The sequence below is a fragment of the Equus przewalskii genome, chromosome 8 (assembly GCF_037783145.1).
Source record: "Equus przewalskii isolate Varuska chromosome 8, EquPr2, whole genome shotgun sequence".
Taxonomy (NCBI): domain Eukaryota; kingdom Metazoa; phylum Chordata; class Mammalia; order Perissodactyla; family Equidae; genus Equus; species Equus przewalskii.
Window position 1 is genome coordinate 47,953,285 of NC_091838.1, and position 22,871 is coordinate 47,976,155.

Sequence of the window (22,871 nt, forward strand, 5' to 3'; positions counted from 1 at the left end):
TCAATCTTCTTAAATTTATTAAGACTTGTTTGGTGGCCTAACATATGATCTATCCTGGAGAATGTTTCATGTGCACTTGAGAAGAAAATATTCTGTTGCTTTTAGATGGAATGTTCTGTATATGTCTGTTAAGTCCATCTGGTCTAATGTGTCATTTATGACCAATGTTTCCTTATTGATTTTCTGTCTGGATGATCTATCCTTTGATCAAAGGAGTATTAAAGTCTCTTACTATTATTGTGTTGCTGTTTATTTCTCCCTTCAGGACTGTTAATATTTGCTTTATATATTTAGGTACCTCTATGTTGGGTGCATAAGTATTTACAAATGTTATAGCCTCTTTTTGAGTTGGTTCCTTTATAATTATGTAATGTGCTTCTTTGTCTCTTATTACAATCTTTGTCTTAAAGGCTATTTTGTCTGATGTAAGTATTGCTCCCCAGCTTTCTTTTGGTTTCCATTTGCATAGAATATCTTTTCCCCTCCCTTCACTTTCAGTCTGCATGTGCTCTTACATCTGAAGTGAGTCTCCTGGAGGCAACATATAGATGGGTCTGTTTTGTATCCATTCAGCATCTCTGTGTCGTTTGATTGGAAAATTTAGTCCATCTGTATTTAAAGTAATTATTGATATGTATGTACTTATTTCCATTTTGTTAATTGTTTTCTGGCTGTTTTGTAGTTCCTCTGTTCCTTTCTTCTTCTCTTGTTCTCTTTCTTTGTGATTTGCTGATTTTCTGTAGTGGTATGCTTAGGTTCCTTTCTCTTTATCTTTTGTGTATTTACTATAGGTTTTTGTTTTGTGGTTACTATGAGGCTTACAAATAACATATATATAACAGCCTATTTTAAGTTGATAACAACTTAAGTTTGAAAACTTTCTGAAGCTCTACATTCTTATTCTTCCCTGCTACAGTGTTTTGTGTTTTTGATATCACATTTTACATCTTTTTTCTTGTGTTTCCTTTAATTATCATAGGTGTAGTTATTTTTGTTACTTTTTCCTTTTAATCTTCATACTAGCTTTATAAGTGGTTAATGCACCACCTTTCAACATTAGATTATTCTGAATTTTACTATATATTTACCTTTTCCAGTGAGATTTATTCTTTCATGTATTTTCCTGTTATTAATTAGTGCACTTTCTTTTCATCTTAGAGAAGTCCCTCTAACATTTCTTGTAAGGCCTGCCTAGTGATGATTATTAAAGAAGCTAATTATTTAGCTTTTGCATTTTTGGAGAATTTTAATCTCTCCTTCAATTCTGAGTGACAACTTTTCCAGGTAGAGTATTCTTGGTTGGCATTTCTTTTTCTTTCAGCACTTGACTATATCTGGCCACTCCCTTCTGGCCTGCAAAATTTCTGCTGAAAAAATCTTCTGACAGTCTTATGGGGCCTCCCTTGTACATAATAAGTTGTTTTTCTCTTGTTGCTCTTAGGATTCTCTCATCTTTAACTTTTGACACTTTAATTATAATGTGACTTGGTGTTGGTCTCTTTGGGTTTATCTTTTTTGGAACTCTTGGGGCTTCCTCGACCTGGATGCCTATTTCTTTCCCTAGATGTGGGAAGTTTTCAGCCATTACTTCTTCAAATAAATTTTCTTCCCCTTTCTCTCTCTTTTTCTTCTGAGATTCCTATAATGTGAATGTTGGTCTGCTTGATGTCCTATAAGTCCCTTAAGCTATCTTAACTTTTTTTTCATTCTTTTTTCTTTTTGTGCTCTGATTTGGTAACTTACACTGTCCAACTGTGGGCTGTCTGTGAGTTCACTGATCCTTCCTTCTGATCCATCCAGTCTGTTGTTGAACCTCTTTAGTGTATTTTTCAGTTCATTTATTGTATTCTTCAGCCCTATCACTTATATTTGGTACTTTCTGATATTTTCTATCTCTTTGTTGATGTTTTCACTATGTTTATCCATTCTTCTACTGAATTTGGTGACCATCTTTATGACCATTATTTTGAACTCTTTATCAGGTAAATACTTATATTTGTTTCCTTAAGGACTTCTTTCTGAGGTTTTATCTTGTTCTTTCTTTTTGAACATATCCCTTTGTTTCTTCATTTTCCTTGATTCGCTGTGTTGGTTTCTATGTATTAGATAAAACAGCACCTCTCTCTGTCTTAAAAAAGTGGCCTTGCATAGGAGATGAACCTTCTCATTTCAACCCTGCCCTATCTCTTGGTTGTCTCAGATCTTTCCTGATTGTCCAAGCAGCCTATTTTATTTTTAGCTGCTCCCAGTAGTAGAGAGTGTTCCAAAGGGGAGGATCTCAGTCAGCACCTAGATTCAGGCTGATTGGAAGCTTGACCCTCAAGCAGCAGCTTTTAAGGTATGCAGTATATACAGTCCTGTAGGACTGCAAGCATAAGTCCCACTGGCCACCAGAGCCAGGTGATGTGAAGGTGTCCCCTGGGCAGCAGTCACAAAATCTGACACTCCAGATGAGAGTAGAAGCTCTTTTCTGGGAGATACTGGTGACCTGGAGTGAGGTTGAAGGAGAGTGGAAATATGGCATCCACTGGCCTCCGTCCCCAGATTGTACTTTGGTAGGCTCCTAGATGTGTTCCAAACCAGAATCCTGCCCCTCAGGCTGAAGCGCCACGACAAGCAAATAGGCCTCTTTCATAGAAAATGTGGGGGTGTGTTTCAGTCTGCTGTCTGCACAGTGCCCTGGAGGTGGTAGCTGACTGAGAACTGTATCTCCATTTATTGCAGTCCCATGGGACCCAGGAATGCAAACTCTGCTGGCCACAAGAGCTAGGTGATCAAGTGGTGTCCTCTGGGAGGCAGCCGCAAAAACTGAGCACCAGACACATGTACAAGGTCCTCTCTGGGAGATAATGGCACTCTGGAGTGCAGCAGAGGGAGAGTGCAAAGATAGCACCCACCTTTGGGGTCTCTGGAGAGGATTGCAGTGGACCCTCACATGAATGTTTAATTAGAAGCCTACCCCTTAGGCCACGAATGTGAAGATAAGCTAATAGGCCTCTTTCACAGTAAGACTTGATGCCTCAGTTTGCCTCTTGTTGTGCCCTGGGTGTGGTAGCCAGTTAAGAACACTTTATCTAGGGGCCAGCCCCGTGGCCAAGTGGCTAAGTTCATGCGCTCCACTGCGGCAGCCAAGGGTTTCGCCACTTCGGATCCTGGGCGCAGACATGGCACCACTTGTCAGGCCAAGTTGAGGCGGCATCCCACATGCCACAACTAGAAGGACCTGCAACTAAGATATACAGCTGTGTACCTTGGGGGATTTGGGGGAAATAAAGCAGGAAAAAAAAAAAAAAAAGATTGACGACAGTTGTTAGCTCAGGTGCCAATCTTTAAGAAAGAAAAGAAAAGAAAAGAAAAGAACACTATCCATTGGTTACAGTCCTGTGGGACCCACGAGCATAGCCCTGCCAGCCACCAACTCCTGGTGATCTGGAGGTGTCCACTGGTGGCAGCCGCAAAAATCAGAGCATTAGAGAAGGGTACAAGCTCCTTTCCTGGAGATACTGGTGAGCTGGAGTGAGGCAATGGAGAGTGCAAAGATGGCACCTACCAGCCTCCATCCCTGGAAAGTATCCTGGAAGGGCCCTAGATGTGTGTTAAATTAGATGCCTGCCCCTTAAGCCAATTTTTTAAGATAAGCAAATAAGCCTCTTTCACAGAAAGTCTGGATGCATCTCAGTTGGCTGCCTCTGCCGTAGTCCCTGGGGCGGGTGACTCCAAGCACATGAGCCCTTTAGGAGTCATTTTTCAGTTCGATATATCCTTGTGGTTGTGATCCTCATTGTTTTTCAAAGCTAGATGTTTTATGGGCTTGTCTCTCAGGTGCAGGTCTTAAAAGCTGGGGTGACTGATGTGGGGTTCAAACCCTTTGCTCCTCAGGGAGAAGCTCTGAATTTTGAGCTCCCTCCCAATTCAGTCTCCATGCCAGGGAGGTGGTTTAGGGCAAGATGGTGCCTCAGCCTCTCCCACCTGCTTTGATCTGTTTTTTCTTCTTTGTCCCCTGTGTAGGAGTTGCTCATCTACTTTTGGGTTTTTTTTTTTTTTTTCAGAGGAAATTATTCTGTATGTATATTTGATGTGTCCATGGGAGGAGGTGGGTTCAGGATCTTCCTACATCACCGTCTTGAACTGGAATCCCACGAGTATGGCTTCTGTAGATTCCACATAGAAGTGATATCATACAGTATTTGTCTTTCTCTGTCTTACTTATCTCACTTAGCCTAATGTCCCCAAGGTCCATACATGTTGCAAATGGTGGGATGTCCTTCTTTCTCATGGCTAAACAATCCGTATATATCACATTGTCTTTATCCATTCATCTGTTGATGGGCATCTAGGTTGTTTCCATATTTTAGCTAGTGTGAATAATGCTGGAATAAACATGAAAGTGCCTATACCTTTTCCATATCCTGTTTTCATTTTTCTTAGGTATATACCCAGAAATGGAAATGCTGGATCATATGACAGATCTATTTTAAACTTTTTGAGGAACAACCATATTGTTTTTTATAGTGGTTGCACCAATTTCATGCCGACCAGCAGGGTACAAGGGTTCCCTTTTCTCCATATCCTCACCAACAGTTATTATCTCTTGTCTTCTTTTTTTTTTTTTGAGGAAGATTAGCCTTGAGCTAACATCTGCTGCCAATCCTCCTCTTTTTGCTGAGGAAGCCTGGCCCTGAGCTAACATCCGTGCCCATCTTCCTCTACTTTATATGTGGGACACCTACCACAGCATGGCTTGCCAAGTGCTGCCATGTCCACACCTGGGATCCAAACAGACGAACCCAGGCCACCAAAGCAGAATGCATTAACTTAAGTGCTGTGCCACAGGGCCAGCCCCTCTTGTCTTCTTGATAGTAGCCATTCGAACAAGTGTGAGGTGATATTTCATTGTGGTTTTGATTTGCATTGCTCTGATGATTAGTGATGTTAAGCATCTTTTCATGTACCTGTTGGTCATTTGGATGTCTTCTTTGGGAAAATGTTTATCTGATTCCACCGCCCCCCCCCCTTTTTTTTTTTTTTTGCTGAGGAAGATTCACCCTGAGCTAACATCTGTGCCAATCTTCCTCTATGTTTCAGTATGTGGGCTGCCAGCACAGCATGGCCACTGACAGAGCGGTGTAGGTCCACACCCAGGAACTGAACTCAGGCTACTCAAGCAGAGCATGCTGAACTTAACCACTAGGCCAGCAGGGCTGGACCGCCTATTTTTTAATCAGATTGTTTGTTTGTTATTGAGTTATATGAGTTCTTTACATATTTTGGATATTAACCCCTTATCCAATATATGGTTTGTAAAAATTTTCTCCCATTTGATAGGTTGCCTTTCATTTTGTTGATTATTTCTTTTGCTGTATAGAAGCTTTTAAGTCTGGCATAGTCCTATTTGTTGATTTTTGGTTTTGTTGTTTGCACTTTTGGTGTCATATTTGAAAAATCATTGCCAAGACCAAAGTCAAGGGGCCCTTCCCAATGTTTTCTTCTAGGAGTTTTATGGTATCAGGTCTTATGTTTAAGTCTTTGATCCATTTTGAGTTAATTTTTGTGAGTGGTGCAAGATAGAGTCCAATTTCATTTTTCTGCATGTTTATCCAGTTTTCCCAGTACCATTTATTGAAGAGACTATCCTTTCTCCATTGAGTGTTCTTGGCTCCTTGATTGAATATTAGTTGACTGTTTATGCAAGGGTTTAACTCTGGGCTCTTTATTCCATTCCATTGGGCTATGTGTCTATTTTTATGCCAATACCATCCTGTTTTAATTGCTATAGCTTTGTAGTATAGCTTGAAATCAGGAAGTGTGATACCTCCAGCTTTGTTCTGCTTCCTCAGGATTGCTTTGGCTATTCAGAATCTTTTGTGGTTCCATATGAATTTTAGGATTTCTGTGAAGAATGCTGTTAGAATTTTGTTAGAGATTGAGTTGAATTTGTAGATAACTTTGAGTAGTGTGGACATTTTAACAATATTAATTCTTCCAATCCATGGACACGGGATGTCGATTTGTTTGGTTCTTTTCAATTTCTTTCAAAAGTCTTGTAGTTTTTGTTAGATCTTTCACTTCCTTGGTTAAATTTATTCCTAAGTATTTTATTGTTTTTGGTTATATTGTAAATGGGATACTTTTGTTTCTTTTTCAGATGTTTTACTATGAGTGTATAGAAATGCAACTGACTTTTTAAAAATTGTGATAACATTGGTTTGTATCATTGTGTAAATTCAGGTGTACATCGTTATATTTCATTTTCTGTGTAGATTACATCATGTTCACCACCAAAAGACTAATTATAATCCATCCCCACACACATGTGCCTAATCACCCTTTTCCCTCTCCTCCCTGCCTCCCCCCTTCCCTTCAGGAGACCACCAATCCACTCTCTGTTTCTATGTGTGTATTTGTTGTTTTATCTTCTACTTATGAGTGAGATCATATGGTATTTGACTTTCTCCCTCTCACTTCTTTCACTTAGTGTAATTCCCTCAAGGTCCATCCATGTTGTCACAAATGGCCAGGTTTCATAATTTCTTATGGCTGAGTAGTATTCCATTGTGTATATATACCACATCTTCTTTATCCATTCATCCCTTGATGGGCACCTGGGTTGCTTCCGAGTCTTGGCTATTGTGAATAATGCTGCGATGAACATAGGGGTGCAAGTATATTTATGCATTCATGTTTTCATGTTCTTTGGATAAATACTCATCAGTGTAATAGGCAGATCATATGGTAGATCTATTCTTAATTTTTTTGAGGAATCTCAATACTGTTTTCCATAGTGGCTGTACCAGTTTGCACTCCCACCAGCAGTGTATGAGGCTTCCCTTCTCTCCACATTTTCTCCAAGACTTATTGTTTCCTGTCTTGTTAATTATGGCCATTCTGACAGGAGTAAGGTGATATCTCATTGTAGTTTTGATTTGCATTTCCCTGATAGTTAATGAGGCTGAACATCTTTTTGTGTGCCTATTGGCCATCTGTATATCCTCTTTGGAGAAATGTCTCTTCAGATCGTTTGCCCATTTTTTAATTAGGTTGTTTGTTTTGTTGTTGAAATGTGTGAGTTCTTTGTATATTTTGTATATTAACCCCTTATTAGATATATGGTTTGCAAGTATCTTCTCCCAGTTGTTAGGTTGTCTTTTCATTTTGTTGATGGTTTCCTTTTCTGTGCAGAAGCTTTTTAGTTTGATGTAGTCTCATTTGTTTATTTTTTTCTATTGTTTCCCTTGCCTGGCCAGACGTGGTACTTGAAAATATGCTGCTAAGAATGATGTTGAAGAGTGTACTGCCTATGTTTTCTTCTAGAAATTTAATGGCTCCAGTCTTAAATTAAAGTCTTTAATCCATTTTGAGTTAATGTTTGTATATTGTTTAAGATAATGGTCTACTTTCATTCTTTTGCATGTGGCTGTCCACTTTTCCCAGGACTATTTATTGAAGAGACTTTCCTTTCTCCATTGTACGTTCTTGGCTCCCTTGTTGAAAATTAGCTGTCCATAGATGTGTGGGTTTACTTCTGGGCTCTTGATTCTGTTCCATTGATCTGTGAGTCTGTTTTTATGCCAGTACCATTTTGTTTGGGTTACTATAGCTTTGTAGTATATTTTGAAATCAGGGAGTGTGATTCCTTCAGCTTTATTCTTTTTTCTCAGGACTCCTTTGGCTATTTGGGGTCTTTTGTTGTTCCATATAAATTTTAGGATTCTTTATTTCTGTGAAAAATGTTGTGGGAACTTTGATAGGGATTGTATTGAATCTGTAGATTGCTTTAGGAAGTATGGACATTTTCACTATGTTAATTCTTCCAATCCAAGAGCACAGAATATCTTTCCATTTCTTTGTGTCTTCGATTTCCTTCAACAATGTTTTATAGTTTTCAGTGTACAGATCTTTCACCTCTTTGGTTAAGTTTATTCCTGGGTATTTTATTCTGATTTTGAGATTGTAAATGGGATTGTATTCTTAATTTATCTTTCTGCTACTTTGTTGTTAGTGTATAGAAATGCTGCTGGTTTTCATATGTTGATTTTGTATGCTGCAACTTCACCATATTTATTTATTATTTCTAAAAGTTTTTTAGTAGTTTCTTTAGGGTTTTCTATATATAAAATCATGTCATCTGCAAATAGTGACAGTTTCACTTCTTCCTTTCTAATTTGGATCCCTTTTATTTCTTTTCTTTTTTTTTTTTTTTTTTGCCTGATTGCTCTAAGACTCCAATACTATGTTAAATAAGAGTGGTGAAAGTGGGCATCCTTGTCTTGTTCCTGTTCTTAGAGGGATAGCTTTCTGTTTTTCTCCATTGAGAATGTATTAGCTGTCAGTTTGTCATATATAGCCATTATTATGTTGAGGTACTTTCCTTCTATGCTCATTTTATTCAGAGGGGTTTTTTTTAGCATAAATGGAAGCTGTATCTTGTCAAATTCTTTCTCTGCATCTATTGAGATGATCATGTGATTTTTATGTTTCATTTTGTTAATGTGGTGTATCATGTTGATTGATTTGTGGATGTTGAACCATCCCTGCATTCCTGCAATAAATCCCACTTGATCATGGTGTATGAGCTTTTCAATCTATTGTTGTATTCTATTAGCTGGTATTTTGTTGAGGATTTTGCATTGATGTTCATCAGTGATACTTGTCTGTAACTTTCTTTTTTTGTGTTGTCCTTGTCTGTTTTTGGCATCAGGGTAATGTAGGCTTTGTAGAGTGAGTTTGGAAGCTTCCCCTCCTCTTCAATTTTTTGGAAGAGTTTGAGAAGGATAGGTATTGTCTTCTTTGAATGTTTGGTAGAATTCACCAGGGAAGCCATCTGATCCTGGGCTTTCATTTTTGGGGAGGTTTTTGATTACTGTTTCGATCTCCTTACTGGTGACTGGTCTATTTAAGTTCTCTACTTCTTCTTGATTCAGTTTCGGAAGGTTGTATAATTCTAAGAATTTATCCATTTCTTCTAGATTATCCACTTTGTCGGTGTATAGCTTTCTGTAGAATTCTCTTATAATTTTTTGTATCTGAGGTGTCTGTTCTAATTTCTCTTCTTTCATTTCTGATTTTATTTTTTTGAGTCTTCTCTCTTTTTTTCTTGGTGACTCTAGGTAAGGGTTTCTCAATTTTCCTTAATTTTTCAAAGAACCAGCACTTGGTTTCATTGATTTTTTTTCTATTTTGTGTTTAGTCTCTTTCGTTTATTTCTGCTCTGATTTTTATTATTTCCTTGCTTCTACTGATTTTGGGCTTTGTTTGTCCTTCTTTTCCCAGTTCCTTTAGCTGCCCTGTAAGATTGTTTATTTGGGATTTTTCTTGTTAAGGTAGGCCTGAATTGCTATAAATGTCCCTCTTAGAACTGCTTTTGCTGTATCCCATAGATTCTGGCACGTTGCATTTTAATTTTCATTTGTCTCCACATGTTTTTTGATTTCTCCTTTGACTTCTTCATTGACCCATTCATTGTTCAGTAGCATTTTGTTTAATCTCCACATATTTGAGGCTTTTCTGATTTTCTTCCTGTAGCTGATTTCCGGTTTCATACCTTTGTGATCAGAAAAGATGCTTGGTATTATTTCCATCTTCTTAAATTTATTGAGACTTGTTTTGTGGCCTAAGATGTGATGAATTCTGGAGAATGTTCCAGGTGCATTTGAAAAGAATGTGTATTATGCAATTTTGGATGGAATGGTCTGTATATGTCTACTAAGTCCATTTGGTCTAGTGTATTGTTTAAGGCTAATGGTTCCTTATTGATCTTCTGTTTGGATGATCTATCCATTGTGTAAGCGGAGTGTTAAAGTCCCCTACTATTATTGTGTTACTGTCTATTTCTCCTTTTATGTCAGTTAATAATTGCTTTATATATTTATGTGCTCCTATGTTGGGTGGATAGATATTTACAAGTGTTATATTCTCTTGTTGGATTGTTTCCTTTATCATTATGTAGTGTCCCTCTTTATCTCTTGTTACAGATGTTGTTTTAAAGTCTATTTTGTCTGATATAAGTATTGCTGCCCCAGCTTTGTTTTCTTTGCCATTTGCATGGAGTATCTTTTTCCATCTCTTCACTTTCAGTTTGTGAGTGTCTTTAGGTCTGAAGTGTGTCTCTTGTATGCAAATACATACATCTTGTGTTTTTATCCAATTGGCCACCCTGTGCCTTTTGATTGGAACATTTAGTCCATTGACATTTAAAGTAGCTATTCAGGGCCAGCCCTGTGGCCGAGTGGTTAAGTTCACATGCTCTGCTTCAGGGGCCTAGGGTTTCACCAGTTTGGATCCTGGGCACAGACATGGCACCACTATTGGGCCATGTTGAGGTGACATCACACATGCCACAACTAAAAGGACCCACAACTAGAATATACAACTGTGTACTGGGGAGCTTTGGAGAGAAGAAGAAGAAAAGAAAAACAAAAAGAAGAAGATTGGCAACAGATGTTAGCTCAGGAGCCAATCTTCGGAAAAAAAAAAAAAGTAGCTATTCATAAATATATACTTATTGCCATTTTGTTAATTTTTTCTGGGTGTTTTAGTAGTTCTTCTCTGTTTCTTTCTTCTTCTCTTGCTCTCTTCCCTTGTGTTTGGATGGCTTTCTTTAATATTATGTTTGGGTTCCTTTCTCTTAATTATTTGTGTATTTATTATAGGCTTCTAGTTGGTGATTACCATGAGGTTCATATATAATAATCTACGTTTATAGGAATATACATTGAGTTGATGGTTTCTTTAGTTTGACCTCTTTCTAAAAGCTCTACTCTTTTACTCCCCTTCTCCCACGTTTTATGTTTTTGATGTCATATCTAACCTCTTATTTTTTGTATGTGTATCCATTATCCTGTTATCATTGAAATAGGTAATTTTAGAACTTTTGTCTTTTGACCTTCATATTATCTTCATAGGTGGTTGATATGCTACCGTTACTGTATTTTTGCCTTTACCAGTGATTTTTTTGCCTTTTTTTTAAAAAAAATTTCTTATTCCTATTTGTGGTCTTCTCTTTCACACTTAAATAAGTCTCTTTTGTATTTCTTGTAAAACTGGTTTCTTGGTGATAAACTCCTTTAATTTTTGCTCATCTGGGAAACTCTGTCTCTCCTTCTATTCTGAATGATAACCTTGCTGGGTAGAGTATTCTTGGCTGTAGGTTTTTTCCTTTCAGCACTTTAACTATATTGTGCCACTCCCTTCTAGCCTGTAAGGTTTCTGCTGAGAAGTCAGCTGATAGCCTTATGGGATTTCCTTTGTATGTCACTTGTTGCCTTTCTCTTGCAGCTTTTAGGATTCTCTCTTTATCTTTAATTTTGGACATTTTAATTATGTGTCTTGGTGTGGGCCTCTTGGGGTTTATCTTGTTTGGTGCTCTCTGTGCTTCCTATACCTGGATGTCTGTTTCCCTCCTTAGGTTAGGAAAGTTTTCAGCTATTATTTCTTCAAATAGATTCTCTGCCCCTTTGTCTCTCTCTTCTCCTTCTGGGACACCTATAATAGAAATGTTAGTGCCGTTGATGTTGTCCCAGAGTTCCTTCAGACTGTTCTTGTTCTTTTTAATTCTATTTTATTTTATCTGTTCTGCTTGGGTGATTTCCTCTAGTCTTTCATCCAGCTCGCTGATCCACTCTTCTGTATCATCTACTCATCTATTGAGTCCCTCTAGTGAATTTTTCATTTCCAGTGTTGTATTCCTCATTTTTGATTGGTTCTTTTTTATATTTTCCATTTCTTTGTTGATGTTCTCACTGAGTTCATCCATTCTTCTCTCAAGATCAGTGAGCATCCTTATGACTTTTTGTTTGAACTCTTTGTCAGGTGGATTGCTTATTTCTGGTTCATGTAGTTCTTTTTCTGGTGTTTTGACCTGTTCCCTTGCTTGGAATGTATTCCTTTGCCTCCTCATTTTGTCTGTTTCTCTGTGCTTATATCTATGTATTGGGTGAGTCAGCTATGTCTCCTGAACTTGGAGAAGTAGCCTTATGTAAGAGATCCCTTATGAGGCCCAGCGGTGTGCTTCCCTATCTTCACCAGTTCCAAATGTTCTAGGAGTCAACCCTATGTTGGCTACATGCGTCCTTCTGTTGTGGCAGGGTTGCTCTTGCTGCAGGTGTCCTTGGAGGCTAGGCTGTCCCCCTGGCAGGCTGGTTGTAATGCTCAGCTGCATATGGTTGCTATGGACCCTTCAGTCACTTTGTCAGGTGTGGGGTGTCCCGGCACAGTTGGCTGCAAGGCCTAATAGCACATTCCTGTTGCAGTTTTCCTTTTAAGTGAGTAGACCCCTAATGTGGCTGTTTGCTAGGTTCAGGGGCTTACATTTGCTATAGGCCTCTGGCCTGCAAGGGTCTTGTCAGCTTTCTCAGGATTGCAGCTGAGTGGGGCTGGCCCTAGGCATGGGAGAATCCAGTTGTTTCAGGGTTTGGATGGTGGGGCCAATCCCCATGTGGCTGTTTGAGAAGCACAGGCCTTCTGCCACTGATAAGCCCCATGACCGACAGGTCCATACTTACCATCAACACTGTCCTGGCCCATGCACATGTCCCGACTCCCTGAAGCAGACTCAGTCACCCCACTGCAGAGGCCCCCACACACTCCACCAATGCCCCACATATTCCCCCTGCTCCTCACACACACCCTGCCCTGCAGAGGTGCACCCACTGGCTTGCCTGAAGAGGATCCAGGCACCCAGTCTATGCAGGCTGACAAGTTGCCTAAGGGCTTGCTGTTGGGTGGGGCCTGTCCCTAGGGCAGGCTGCCTGCCCTAGCTGAGCTGGATAAAATCAGTGCTCTAGTGAGTGGGGCAGACCCTGGGCTAACAGGCTGCGGGAAGAACTCCAATGGCGTCTGCCAGTGTCTGTGTCAGCATGCCTGTACTAGGTCACAGTAGCCAATGTCTCAGTCCCTGGAGAGGTCTCACCTTTAACCGAGATGCACCCAGAGCCTATCAGGTGAGTCTCTTTTCACCATAGGACTGTATACCTTTCTTTCTGGTGATTTTAGGTTGATTTCTGAAATGGGTGAATTTGTGCATGGACCCTTTAAGAGCTGGCTTTTTTCCACTTACGTCTGATAGCGTTTTTAGGGGTATTCCCCATTGTAGTTAATAGCCAGCATAGCCATACATTTTCACACTCGTCTAAATTGTGCTGAGTCCGAAGGATGCTTATAGTGGTAATGCTCACCCACACAGGTACCCCGCTCATCCAAGGAAGTCTGTGTACCTTAGGATTGCTCCCAGCCAGCCATGAAGATCCATGGCTCGTGAAAATGGCTTTTTTCTCTCCAGAAGGAATTCCTGCCTCTTCCACCTCAGTCAGAACTGTCCCTTGTTGTGGGGGTTCTTTTTATCCAGTTCTCTCTCAGGGATAGTTGTTCCAAGAATAGTTGCAACTTAGTTGTGTTTGTGGGAGGAGGTGAGTTCAGAGTCCACCTACACCACCATCTTGCTCACTATTTGTAATGGAACTGATTTTTGTAGGTTGATTTTATATCTGCAACTTTACTGCATTCATTGATTAGTGTCACCACTTTTTGGTTGAGTCTTTGGGATTTTCTGTATACGAAATCAAGTCATCTGAAAATAATGACAATTTTACCTCTTCCTTTTCAATCTGGATGCCTTTTATTTCTTTGTCTTGCCTAATTGCTCTAGCTAGGATTTCCAGTATTATATTGAATAAAACTGGTAAGAGTAGACATCTTTGTGTTTTTTCTGATCTTAGAGGAAAAGCTTTCAATTTTTCACCACTGAGTGTGATGTTAGCTGTGGGCTTGTCATATATGGCCTCTATTATGTTGAGGTATGTGCCTTCTATACTTTTATCTCTTGAGGGTTTTTATCATGATGAGATGTTGTATTTTGTCAAGTATTTTTCTGCATCTATTGTTATAACCATGTGATTTTCATCTTTCATTCTATTAACATGATGCATTACGTTTATTGATTTGCCTATGTTGAACCATTTTTGCATCCCAGTGATAAACCGCACTTGCTTGTGTTGTATAATCTTTTCATTGTGCTCTTGAATTTGGTTTGCTAATATTTTGTTGAGAATTTTTGCATTTATATTCATCAGGGGTATTGATCTATAGTTTTCTTTTCTTGTAGTGTCCTTATCTGGCTTTGGTATCAGAGTAATGGTGGCCTCATATAATGAATTTGGAAGTGTCCCCTCCTCTTGAATGTTTTGGAAGAGTTTGAGAAGGATTGGCATTAATTCTTCTTTAAATGTTTGGTTGAATTCACCAGTGAAGCTGTCTGGTACTGGGGTTTTCTTTGTTGGGAGATTTTTTTTTTTAAAGGAAGATTAGCCCTGAGCTAACATCTGCTGCCAAATCCTCCTCTTTTTGCTGAGGAAGATTGGCTCTGAGCTAACATCTGTGCCCACCTTCCTCTACTTTATATGTGGGACGCCTGCTACAGCAAGGCTATATAAGTGGTGTGTAGGTTCACACCCGGGATCCAAACCAGTAAACCCCAGGTTGCTGATGCAGAATGCATGAACTTAACTGCTATACCACTGGGTTGGCCTGTTTGGGGAGATTTTTGATTCTGATTTAATCTCTTTAGTATGTTATTGGTTTGTTCAGATTTTCTATTTATTTCTGATTCAGTCTTGGTAGCTTGTGTTTTTCTAGGAATTGTGTGTTTCTAGGAATTTATTTCTTCTAGGTTATCTAATTTTGGGCATATATTGTTCATAGTAGTCTCTTAAAATCCTATGTATTTCTGTAGTATCAGTTGTAATGTCTCCTCTTTCATTTTAATTTTACTTATTTGAGTCTTCACTCCATGTGGATTTTTGTGTTTTGGTTTTTTTGTCTACATAAAAGTTTGTCAATTTTGTTTATCTTTTTGAAAAATCAGATCTTAGTTTCAGTGATCCTTTTATTGTTTTCTTGTCTCTCTTTCACTTTCCACTCTGATATTTATTATCTCCTTCCTTCTGCTAATTTTGGGCTTAATTTGTTCTTCTTTTTCTAGTTCCTTGAAGTATAAAGTTAGGTTGTTTATTAGAAATCTAATTTCTTAGTATATGCATTTATTGCTTCAAATGTTACATCCCATAGGATTTGATTTGTTGTGTTTCCATTTTCATTTGTTTTGAAATAATTTTTTATGTCCCTTTGATTTCTTTTTTTTTGACCCATTGGTTCAGGAATTTGTTGTTAATTTCCACAGATTTGTTGGTTTTCAGCTTTCTTCTTATTGATTTCTAGTTTTATATCACTGTGGTCTCACAAGATAGCTGGTATGATTTCAATCTTAAATTTTCTAAGCCTTGTTTTGTGTCCTATCATATGATCTATCCTGGAGTATGTTCTATGTACATTTGAGAAGAATGTGTATTCTGCTGCTGTTGGATGCAGTGTTCTCTGTGTCTGTTAAGTCCATTTGGTCTAAAGTATGGCTCAATTCTAATGTTTCTTTGTTTTTTGTCTGGATGATGTATCAGTTGCTAACAGTGGTGTATTGAAGTCCCTACCTTATTATTGTATTGTTTTCTATTTCTCCCTTCAGATCTGTAAGTATTTGCTTAATATATTTAAGTGCTCTGACGGGTGCATATGTATTTACAATTGTTATATCTTCTTGATATATTGACCCCATTTATCATTATATAATGAACTTCCTGGTCTTTTTACCATTTTTGGCTTAAAGTCTATTTTGTCTGATATAAGTATGGTTACCCCCGCTTTCTTTTGGTTTCCATTTACATGGAATGTCTTCTTCCATCCCTTCACTTTGAGCCTATGAGAGTCTTTAGGGCTGAAATGAGTCTCCTTTAGGCAGCATATATTTGGCTCTTGTTTTTTTATCCATCCTGTCACTTATGCCTTTTGATTGCTGAATTCAATCCATTTACATTTTGAGTGAATATTGATATGTAAGGGCTTACTAGTGCCATCTTATTGTTTGACTTCTGGTTGTTTTGTATTTCCAGTGTTTCTTTTTCCATCTGTTTCTGCCTACTTTTGTAAACTGGTGATTTTCCATGGTGGTATGCTTTGTCTCTCCTTTATTTGTTGTTTTGTTTTGCAAATCTACTTTAAATTTTTGCTTTGTGGTTACCTTGAGGCTTACATAAAACATCTCATGGATAAAACAGTCTGTTTTATGCTGATAGCAACTTATCTTCATTCACCTATAAAGTCTCCACACTTTTATTCCTCCCATTTTATATTTTTGATGTCACAATTTACGTCTTTTTATGCTGTGTATTCATTAACAAATTATAATAGCTATATTTATTTTTAATACTCTCTTTCTTTAACCTTTATACTATAGTGAAGTAGTAAACACCATTCTAATACAGAGTTACAGTTTTCTAATTCTATTTTTTACCCTCACTAGAGTGTTGTATACTTTCGTATGTTTTCATGTCTCTGATTAGTGTATTTTCACTTCAGCTTAAAGAACTCCTTTCAGCATTTATTGCAAGGTAGGTCTGATAGGCAGGCTGTGGTGATAAACTCTCTCAGCTTTTGTTTGTCTGCGAAAGTCTTTATTTCTCCTTCATATCTGAAAGATAGCTTTCCCTGATAAAGTATCCTTGGCTGGCATTTTTTATCCTTTAACACTTTGAATATGTTATTTCACTCTCTCCTGGCCTGTAGAGTTTCTGCTGAGAAATCTGCTGCTAGTCTAATGGGAGTTCCTTTGTAGATTACTTTCTTTTTGTCCCTGGATGCCTTTAAGATTCTTTATCATTGATTTTTGACAGTTTCATTAGAATGTGTCTTGGAGAAGATCTTTTTGCATTGAGATAATAGAGTGTTCTATTAGGTTCATGGACATGTATGTCCAAGTCCTTCCCCAGGCTTGGGAAGTTCTCAGCTATTATTTCTTTAAATAATCTTTCAATCTATCTGCCCTCTTCTCCCTCTGGTATACCAGTTATGCTTATATTTGCCTTTCTCATTGAATCTAATAGGTCTCATAGGATTTCTTCACTCTTTTTAGATCTTAGTTCTCTCTCCTCTTCTAACTGAATCCTTCTTTCCTTCTTTCCTTCCTTCCTTCCTCCCTTCCCTTCCCTTCCCTTTCTTTCCTTTCTTTCTTTCTTTTTAACAGGCTTAATTCACTCTGTTTTTCTTGTATAAAACTATATGGTAGCCACAAGCTGGAAGCTGGGTCCTCTACACAGAGACTTTGGTGTGGGTCTTTACAGGAAGGTCAGTGAATTTCTGGTAAAAAGACTTGATGAACATGTTTTCTTTCCAGAGATCGGAGGTGAGATAGTTGTAGATCTTGGAGATGGCATCAAAGCTGGCCTTGGCAAAGTTGCCCATGGTGGCAGTGCAGTCCCTGGCTGGGGTGTAGCAGTCGTCAATACTGGCCATCAGCAGCAGCTTCTTGGCCACAGGGGCTAAGATGATGCCAGTGCCTCTGGAAGCAGGGATGAGGCACACCAGCACAGAGCCACAGTAGAGCCACAGTGGCCAGTCACCTTGCAAGGGGCTAACTGATCTTGTTCCCCCAGTACCCTTGCAGCCTGGGGATGATGAAGAGCTTTGCAAGTATGATGGCCCCACAGATGGCAGTGGCTACCTCCTTAGAGCACTTAACACCCAGACTGATATGTCCATTGTAATCCCCAATGGCAACAAATGCCTTGAACCTTGTCCGCTGGCCAGTATGGGTCTGCTTTTGTATAGGCATGATCTTCAAAACCTCATCCTAGAGGGATGCCCCCAGAAAAAAAGTCAATATTCTCAGATTCCTTGATGGGCAGGGAGAAAAGAGATCTCTTCCAGGGACTTGATCTTCACATCCTTGACCAGGCAGCCCAGCTTGGTGACAAGGATCCACTCCTTGTCCTTGTCCTTGCCTCTGCAAGTTCTGCAGCCTTGGCCCCAACCCAAGCTGCAGCCTCAGCCCTGGACACCACTGCTGAAGCCTCTGCAAGTCACCATGTCCTCCCATTCCAGGGCCTCCAGGCCCTCCCACATCACCCACCGTTTGGTGCCTTCTTGGAGAAGCCTGAATTATTTTTATATTCCTATTCTCCAAGTCACTTATTCTTTCTTCAATCTAGTTTGCCCTGTTGTCAATGCTCTATATTGCCTTCTTCATCTCAATTATCAAATTCTTTAGCCCTACAATTTGTTTGGTTCTTTTTTATAATTTTAATCTCTTTGGTGAAGAACTCCTCTGTTCACTAATTTTATTCCTGAGTTCACTGAATTGTCTGAGTTTTCTTGTAGCTTGTTGAATTTCTTCATAAAAGCTATTTTGAATTCTTTATCACTTAGATTGCAACATTCTATGCTTTTGTGTTTGGTTGCTGGAGAATTATCAGTTTCTTTTTGTGATACTGTATTTCCTTGAAATTTCATTGTGTTGTAGGTATGCAATTCTGCTTTTGTATTTGAAGTAGCAGACACCTTAGCTAAGGTTTTATGTCTTCTTTTGTTCTTACAATTCAATAGGCTGGCTATTGGAAACCTTTCTTTTGTATTCCAGATTGTGGCACTATAGCTTGTTTATGGTTTCTCCCTTGCCCATCAGGCTTGGCTTATTATCTGGGCATTCTGTGTCTTCTGGAGCTGGCACTTGGGATACACTTAGGATTGTGCACAAGGAGCCAGCAGCAGAGTTGGGGGAGGTGTGGATTTGGCACTTGGAGCATTGAGGGTGTCCACAGCCTGGTGGGGGGGGGGGGGATCCTCCAGTAGGATACTCCCAGAGCTTTGTGGGTGGACTTCCTGTTGAAGTCCTGAAGCTGTCAGCAGGAACCATGTCTCTTTAATGCCCTTTGATATTCTTATCTACTTCCTTCCCTTTCTTCTTCCTCCCCCAAATCATGGGGGTGCCTTCTCAGAAATCTGGGTGCTACTGGAGAGAAACGGGTTCCTCCAGCAGACACCGGCACAGCTGTGGTCGCTGGGTATTTACTCACTTTCGCTTTCCACCTCCTCCATGGAAGAGGTCACCGCTTTCCACTTCCTCTGTCATAGAGGTTGCCATTGCTGCCACGAAAAGCCCAGCCCCTTGCAATGTCACCCTGGGGAGGGGGGTCACCCTGGCGAGTTCCTTCCTCTCCTCTGCATCCAAACTTGTCTCTCTCCATCTCTATCCTGCTTTGGTGGCTTGCTGGAATCTCCCCTCAGGCAGGCCAGACTTCCACAAATCCTCTCTGGCTTGTGGGTATCTGCCTGGTTTTGCACTCTCCAGGCTCTTTTTCCTTCCGTCACAGTGAGTGGGTGTGTGACAGGTTCACTAAATCCCTTGGATCTGCAGGTCTTACATAAGACCTGTTTGTTTATTTTTGGGTGCACAGGTGGCTGATGTTTCCCTTGGTGTAATATGCAGCGGCCTTTTTTCTCGGTTGTGGATGTCTAGTTAGTTGTTATAAAAGGGGAGAGAAAAGTGGGATGACTTACACTGCCATGATTCTGATGTCACTTTGGTCATCTTTGAGACCAGATGAATGCTAAGTTTAAATGACAAAAAAAAAAAAAAAAATCTTTTATAAGTTATTATCCATTAATATAATTGGTAAAGAAAATACAAAGAATTCCTGTCTGTTACACTTTTTCAGCATAAAGGATTAGCAAGAGAAACAAAAGCTTAACTAAAACAAAAGTTAAATAGCACAGACTCTGGAGTCAGAGAGCCTGGAGTTCTAGATTTGGTTTTGCCACTAACTAGTAGTATGTTACTTAAATAAAAACATACCTAATCTGTTGGGAATTTCCTCTTTAGCAGCAGCAATTGACATTTTATCTAACATATTTCTTAATAACTGTTGAGAAAATGTTGGCATCTCCCTAATTGGCACAGAAGTGTAATACAGGGTCAGAAGGTTAATTCTACAGGTTTTATAAAAACACGTATGATAATTAAAAGGCTTTTGTTAAGTCCATTTACCAATTCCAAGAGACTAGAATGGGAAGATGAACAAGCTCAGAAAAATGATCACACAGTTGCTAAAGGAAATGTTTGATATTTCCAGGCAGTCCAAGATGCTCAGAAGGAAGGAAAATATTCTATTTTACAATTTTAAGCTCAGCCTGTTTAAAGACGACCTTTTTCTTCTAAATAATGAGTTTCTCTTTCCCTTAGTTTTTTGATTCCCCTAAAATGTGACAACAGAAAAGCATAAAGCAAAGTATCTTTATATTTTGGCTTACTATCATGCGCTTGGATATACCTGTGTCATTCCGCTTCCTGCCCCACCAGCTGAAAGTAGCCCAAGTACTGTGATTTTATGAAACTTTGCTTTCTTGTAGCTTAAGGCAGTTTATACGAAGCTTGAGAGCATGAACTGCAGAGCCTGGAGGTCTGGATTAGAATCCAGCTTCACTACCACTGACTATGTGACTTTGGGCAAGTCACTAAACTTCCTGAAACTTCAGTTTCCTCATCTGTAAAATGGAACTATATTACTGAAGCAATCTCATACGGTGGTTATAAGAATTAAATGAGATAGTGCATGTAAAGAGTTCACTTGATAAACATGTAGTACATTCTCAATATTAGCGGTTACAATTATTGATTCAAAAGCAGGCATTTCATTGTTTTCTTTTCACAATATTTGTTGCGGGCCATAATTACGATGCCACCAAATTATCAGTACATCACAACTGGTATTGAAAATAACAGTGACCAGTATTTGTGATTACTTATAAAAAACTGGATCTATTGAACAAGAACGTGTGTTGAGCATACATTTTAGCATCTGACTCATTTTACTTAACTTTTTATGCTGTTACTTAAGAAATAGTTAAAATGTCTTAGATTGATTTCAGTAGTTTGGGAAATATTAAGATTTGGGGGCTGATAAACGTGCATTTGAATGCCAGGCTAGCACATCTACTTGGCAATTTGAAAATGAGCATAAAATACTCCAAGTACATTTTCTTTACTTGGGGGTGGGTACGTAGAAACAAAACTCCATCACCAACTATAAATCCCTCTACTCATATCTGTTTTGCCTTACTATCACGCACTTTGATAGACCTGTGTCATTGCACCTCCCACCCCCCAGGGTGGAAAATCAACCTAAGACATCTCGGATAACTAAGGGAAAGAGAAAGTCATTATTTAGAAGAAAAAGGAAGTCTTTAAACAGGCTGAGCTTTAAATTGTAAAACAGATTATTTTCCTTCCTTCTGAGCATCTTGGACTGCCTGGAAATAGCAAACATTTCCTTTATTAGCAGTTATTATGTTTTGAGGGGACCTTGCAAAAAATACAAATATTCTTTCTTTGACTTCCAATGTGAAGAACTTTTTCTCTACAGAATGTTAGTTCAGGCTATTGAATATCCCATGTCGTTTCAAGGTTTCTGGGGATACTGTCAGTTAACAAAGTCAGTAAGTAAATTGCATGTTTTTCTACCTTTGTAGATAAGACAATCTTTTTTCCCCCAAATTTGCCAGGACTGTGGACAGATAAAACACCAAGTAAGACGACACGTAAAATTTGAAATTGGGTTACACTCTAATTCTGCCATGTATATACGTAGCACTTGCGAGTAGGTGGGAGACAAGACAGGGCAAGACCTGAGATGTATCAAAGTGTTAACTAAGAACCCTTAAATCTAACCAATTGGATCATCTAACTGAAGATAGGTTATATTTACAGAAGAGAGTCAACAGGAAGCCTAGAAAAAGAAGACAGACATTCATCAGTGTAGCTTTGGCACTGTCCAAAGGTGTGCCTGCCCCAATCAGGAGACTCCAAGATGTCCTCATGACGGTTTGGTCTCCCCGCAGAGAAGTGTGCATCAGACTATCATGGCTTGATGGTACTGGCCAGTGTATCGACCAACTCCACCCATTTTGTTTCCAACTTGAACCAAACTTCTAATTTTACTGTTTCCATGAGAACTGGTCTACAGGGAGAATGCACTCATTAAATGCAAGTATCCAGCTGCTCTTCAAAATCATACACTCACTGCAAGTGAATAATCAATAGGATCACAGATTTACATCAAAAGAATAAGAAAATTTCAAAGTACTCTTCAGAATGTCACTCACTTGTGATGCATTAGTTTGATGGGAAGGAAAGAAGTACAATCCAAGACAGCCTACTGTATTACTTAGCTTATTTTATCCATTCAAGTCTTAGTGTACATGTTGAAATGGAGAAAAGATTCTAGGCTAAAAAAGCTATTTTCAATTAGCTATTACACATCCACTACCCACAGAAATACGTCACCTATCAACTTAGTTTGTTTCAAACCTCCCATAGAAGGGGCCACACACATGCTTTAGAAGGAAAGATACATACGGCAGTACAGTGTCATGTTTTATTCTGCTTCAGCTCAAATCCTGCCTGAAACTAGGTGGTTTAAAATAAACTACTTTAGGTTATGAGCCATATATCTATCAGATACTGGTCAGAGTTCTTGTTAATTATGGCAATTATCAAATACTTAATCATTGCCCCTTGGGAAAATACAGGGTTAGGTACCTGGGAGCCTGTCACGTTTTCGTCAATCACTACATAACCATGTTTTATGTGTGTTTCTGTTCAAAGACACTTTATTTAATACATATTGTTGATTAACATTGAACTCACAGCCAACAGCTCTCTAACTTATACCTGAATGCTTATCTAAGTATTTTCTCTAGAAGGCACAGGATAGGCTTCTTGTGCTTAGGAACATGAGACGGTACTTTTAGCAATATGCCTGGTGGCCATTTAAACAGCAAAACCACCAAGAAAAAGCACAAAATCGTCAAGAACATGGCACTACACAGATTTCGAAAAGGATACCTGTTTACCATCTGAGAGCTGAAACAAGGCAGCAGACTTATTTGATCTCAGCTGGGAATGTGTGCATTTCAGGTGACTCAGTTTTTTCAATGCTCAGTGCATGTTTGCAAATGACTGTGAAAACGCATGAATAGATTTCGGGGTTACAAAT

At 39.0% G+C, this 22,871-nt stretch overlaps 1 pseudogene; it reads right to left on the reverse strand.

Moving 5' to 3' along the window:
• Nucleotides 1-17,067: 17,067 nt before the first annotated feature.
• LOC103555224 (small ribosomal subunit protein uS5 pseudogene) lies at nt 17,068-18,961 on the reverse strand (annotated as a pseudogene).
• Nucleotides 18,962-22,871: the final 3,910 nt, after the last annotated feature.